Source organism: Mus caroli, chromosome 4 (assembly GCF_900094665.2).
Source record: "Mus caroli chromosome 4, CAROLI_EIJ_v1.1, whole genome shotgun sequence".
NCBI classification, from domain to species: Eukaryota; Metazoa; Chordata; class Mammalia; order Rodentia; family Muridae; genus Mus; species Mus caroli.
In genome coordinates this window covers 130,462,806-130,468,454 of record NC_034573.1, presented here as the reverse complement: position 1 = coordinate 130,468,454, position 5,649 = coordinate 130,462,806, and positions in this window count along the sequence as shown.

Below are 5,649 nucleotides of genomic sequence, written 5' to 3'. Positions count from 1 at the left end.
AAAAGCCCTGGGTGTTGACCTTTTCTTTGGTGATGAAAATGAGGGGGTTTCTTGCAACTGGTGAATTTGCTTGCCTGGCTTCTCAGGAATCTGAGGCTTGATAATCCTGGATTTGGGTACTGTGTGAGAATGCATTAGTGTGGCTATAGGATGAGGCAGGGATTCATGAACAGACAGGATGAGGTCAGTGAGAACCGAACCTACGGTTGGAATGTGGGACTCAGGGACGGGGCAAGCTGCCAGGGACCAGGCCGGCTGGGGCTGGGGCTGGGGCTGGGGCCGCCGGGGCTGCAGTGTTGGGGTAGGAGTTCTGAGTGTGTCCATTTGCCAGTAGCAAAGGGACAGATACAACTCCACACTGTCGGACAGATACAACTTCACACTGTCACCTGCAGCAGCCTGGTTTTGAAGGATCTTGGCTCAGATCAAGCCAGGAGTGGTGGCTTTGATGTAGTCAGTAGGAAGCAGCGTTGGAGCGTTTATTAAAGATAACCCTGAGACATGCTGAGTGCTCGGGGTGGGTGGGGGGGGGATCAGAAGCACACCTGAGAGCTGAAGACATGGCTCCACAGTCTGTGGGCTTACTGCTATCCCGAAGGACCAGCAGTCGTTGAGTTAAACTCATAGCCTAGTGGCTCGCACCCATCCATACCTCTAGCTCCAGGGGATCTGGTGCCCCCTTCTGGCTTCTGTGGGAACATACATACATGTTACACACACACACACACACACACACACACACACATACACACACACACACACACACACACACATTTGGTTTCAGACCCCGGAACAAGGGGCTGAGGTGCATATTTTACACACCAATGCAGACCTGGCCTCCAGTTCTCCCAGCATCCCTCAGTCTTTACCTGGCATCCCCTACCCTGAAGCTTGAACTTTCCAGCCCAGGGGCAGAGGCTCTTCCCTATATAAAGCTGGTTGCTCTTGGCTATGTTTGAGTGCAAGGGACTCTGGGAAATGTAGTCCTTGGCTGGACAACTACTTCCCAGAGTCAAGTCTACTTTATCCAGAGGAGGGGCAACTGTTACACTCCCAGGAGAAAACAAACAGGAACAGAAAATGAGGCAAGAAATTTATTTGTTTGTTTGTTTGTTGCAAGCCAGGGACATAGCTGTCTGGCAGAGAGCTTGCATAGCATTCGGGAAACTCTGGCTTCCGTCCCAGCACCGCCTAAGCCAGGTATGACGGTTCACCAGTGCAGACCTAGCACGCAGATGCAGGAGGATCAGAACTTTAAGGCCATTCTTGGCTAGATAGCAGGTTCAGCCTGGACTGCATTAGACTTGTCGCAAAAAAAAAAAAAAAAAAGGTTTCCCCCTGTTGGCAGCTGGGTCCCTGCCTTCCACGACCAGCACATGTTTTATTTGCTTCACGGTAAGATGTCAGGTTTACCCTCACCTTTTCTGTCACAGTTGTGGCTGAGCAGAGCCAGCCCATGCCTGCAGGCTCCTGTCTAACCCCACCCCCTCTGCCCCCAACCTCCTCTCTAATCAGCCATTCCCTATAGGCATCTACTAATCATGGCACCCAGCAGCATCCTGGAGAGATCCAAGAGTCAAGAGTCTGGCTGGAGAGATAGCTCAGTGGTTAGAGCACTAGCCACACATGTGTGAGGACCAGAGTTCAGGTACGCAGAAACTCAGGTCAGTGCTGGGTCAACGTGGGCAAGCCATCTGGTGTCCGGCCTCAGAAGACAAAGACAGGGACTAACCATCTTGGCAAGTTCTGGGCTTGATTGAGAGACCCAGTGGAATGCCCCAAAATTAACCTGCGAGCCCCACCTGCCCAGGAACCAGGTAACTTTCTGGAATGCTGGGAATTGTAGTTTTTGGAAAATAACAAAGCCTCATGGGAAAGTACGGTGGCCTATACGTTTGCCCTTATAAGCCCCTGCAGCAGTGGCTCAAGGCCATTCTCAGGAAATTCCAAGGAACAGCCCTGACCAAAGTCAGTATTAGGTCAATGTTTAATATTTAATAAATGCTTGCTTTAAATGGGCCCAAGATGGTGGAGTTGGCTTTTCTGGTGAATCACAGGATTACCACGTGCCTCAAGATGTAAAGTAGAAGAGCATTTGAGGATGAATCTCCGTCTTAGCCTTGGGCCTCCACGTGCAAGTGTACATGCAAAGAACCAAAATGCATTCATGCACACACATGTATGTGCACACACGAAAAATGGAGTCAGGGGGTTCTTCAATGTAAAAAGCAAAGCAAAACAAAGAAATGTAAAGAAAAGAAGGAAAAGAGAAAAGGCTAAGAGCTTGAAGTCGGAAGCCACCCTCTGGGACGAGGAGCCTGAAGACAGACGTGGTTCTCCAGCTCTCTTCTTCCTCTTGCCTTCCTGTTTACAAGGGAGGAAGCAGCCGATGTGCCAATGCACACCGGTTGAGGTTTTATTCCACCCTGGGTAGGCTCTACTCAGGAGCGAGAGCTCTGAGGATGGGGAAGAGTCAGGAGCCTCTGGTCCACGCTCTCTCAGTTCATTAGCTATATATGGAGGACACACTGTATGTGTCCCAGACAGTAAGTGACCATGGCTGTGACACAGGTCGGATAGCACCAGATACATGCTGGCTATGCCACTCGCTAGCTGTGTGACCTGGGTGGGGCACGTCACTTACCCTCTCTGGAGTTTACTCTCCTTGGTAAGATGGAGATGGTGCTGGCCTCTGTCTCCAGGGACTGCTGGGAGCTGCTAAGAGGTCACCATGCACACACTCAGTGATTTGTTTCTATGTGATGGGGAAGGACGTAATTGGAAGTAACTGAGGAAGCCAAAGAAGAGAAAGAGGAGGAAGAGGAAGAGGAGGAAGAGAACATGGTGACCTACACCTTTAAACCCAGCACTCTGGAGACAGAGGTAGGCAGATCTCTATGATTCCAAAGCCAGCCTGGTCTACATAGTGAGTTCAAGGCTAGCCAGGGCTGCAAAGTGAGAACTAGTCAAAAAAGCACCAACCAACAAAACAAAACCATAAATACAGTTTGTTAGGCCTGGAGAGATGACAGTTAAAAGCTCTCAGTACGCTGGCAGAAGACCTGGGTTTGGTTCCCAGCACCCACCTGGTGGCTCACAACCCTTTGTAACTCCAATCCCAGGGGATCTGACGCCCTCTTTTGGCCTCTATGGACACTGCATACATGTGATATGTACATACATACTGTCAAGCACACACATACATGTTTTTTAATTCTAAAAAATAAAGTAAAAAAAATTTCAGACATTTGGCTCCACGGTCTGCAGTGTCATGCTTTTTTCTGGTGTTAGCGTCTTCTGAAGCGGCAGCTGTCTGTCTGCAGAAGTTTGACTGCAGCAGGGCTTTGATGGCCAAGCAGGTATGTGTTCTCTGACCTTCACAGTACAACACCAGAGCCACTCCCTAGGACTTGAAGACAACAGGAGACATGTTTTCATGAGAAGATGGAGGCTTCTTGCTTCCTCTAAGAGTGTCTCTCACGGCAGGGCCCTGAACCAGGGTCTCCGAGTTTCATTGTTCTCTGGTGGCAGGGATTTGACATAACTCTGATAGGCTGCCAGGGACATGGCCCCACTCAGGGCTCCTCTGTAGCATGGCCAGTGTGTCCCTCCAGAGACACGGGCATCCTAGTTCCAGAGGCAGAAAAATGCTCCATTGCCTTTGAAGAGCTTGGGACAAGCATGGAGGGCAGCGCCAGACCCCAGACGGGTCTTTAATTGAATCCTGGCTGTCGTCAAATCTGTGGTTCATTGTTAATTACCTTAACAGGACACCCAGGACCGTGGGCTTCAGCCCCATTTTTTTTTTTAAGCTGGAAGGCAGAACATCAATGAGATTTTTCAGCATGAGTGGCCTTCCAACAGGGGACATGGAGTCAGGGTCCTTAGCTACCACTCTACAGCTGTGGCTTTGAGAGACTTCTGGTGGCCGGGCCTCTCTTCATCCCAAAGTTGGGAGGGACACAAGTCATCTGTGTTCTTTAAGGAGTATGGGAGTCGGCAGACCCCAAAGATCGGACTTATTCATTTCCTAGTTTCCTAAACCCGGCTGCATGCAAACCCTGTCCATCCTCACCCAAGCTATTCGGCCCTCATAACTATGATGGGCTCAGTTTCTACTCAGCTTAGTGGGAAAGCCTGGGGGTTTATTTATTTCCTTAGACCCAGGGTCTCTTGGAGCCCAGACTGGCTGAGGATGACCTTGACCTTCTGACCCTCTGGCCTCCCCCTCCCAAGTGCGGGGATCACAGGCTCTCACCTTCATACCTGCTTTATGCTGTTGATCTTTGAGAGCCACTGATCTAGAAGAAACCTCAGGTTACCAAGCCTGAGTCCATTCACTTTCTGCTCAAATAGGCCCAAAGTGGGGGCTAGCGAGGTATCAAGGCGCTTGCCACCAAGCAGGGACACCTGAGTTCCATCCTGAGAACATCCCACGGTGAAAGGAGAGAAGCCACTTCTGAAAATTGTCCTCTGACCTCCACACTCACACCCTCCAACCGTCCCACACATCACACAGGGACACAAACAAACGGGATGTACGCTACTCCCTCGGATGCAGAGGAGAAAAGCAGCCCTGCACAGCCACAGTCGAGGTCAGCAATAGTACGGGGCAGCTGGAGTCTCACAGCCGCTGATGGCATGAGTCTGTACAACCATGAAAGAGGAGGGCTTACGGCATGTCACGTTGGCAGTGGCCACACAGCCTGCTCCAGAAATGCCACTCGTGTGTATAACTGGAGAAGCTCTAAAGCTGTCGCCAGGACACACAGATAAATCCATCAGCAGCGGTCGTATTAGCCAAACACTTGAACTCCCGCTGCCTGCAGGATGCATAGCTGTATTGCTTCATATGCACGGGGTGAAAGGTCATACAGGCCATGGGCCATCTGTACCCTACACGGTTGATTACATGGATGAACCCCGCTAACAGCACGCCATTAAAGAAACTAGTCACGGAGGCATAGGGTATCCATCCGTCAACACAAAGGCAAGCGCAAACAATACTGTAAAACCCATAAAGAAAAACAAGGACATAAGAGCTGGAAAGGCTGACACGGTTGTGGCTGGGGTGGAGGGGCACAGTCAGGAATGTGACCGCAGACGTCTCCTAAAGGCTGGTTCTTTAGCTGCATGGTGTCAGCGCAGACTTCAGCTCAGCAGTCTTTAAAGTTCCCATAGGTTTACACATCCTCCTGATGATTGGTACATTGTAGGATTGTAGGATTTTAAGAGACAGTGGCTGATAAGGAGAATGTGGAATGCACACGTGAGCAGATCAAGCTGAGCTCGTGGCAGGCATTGGGCAACTGGGCAGTGCACAGAGAAGGAGTTCTGGGATGCTGCTGGTAAGGGGCCAGCTGCCTGGAGCTTCCAAGAGCAAGATAACATCGTGCTGTCAATCACGCCGCAATGCCAAGGCCAGAAGAGGCCCTGAGTGAGCGGGTGGAGGACAGCTGTGTCAATAGTTTCACATATCCTGGTGACAGCTAATGGACTGAAAAGGGAGAGGAGGTGGTTGGGTCACACCGGAAGTCTAGTCAGGGTTCTTCCTCCCAACTCCCCAGCTGGGCGCCAGAGTCCGTGAGCCCATTAGCATATGTACAGAGTTCTCTCTCTCTCTCTCTCTCTCTCTCTCTCTCTCTCTCT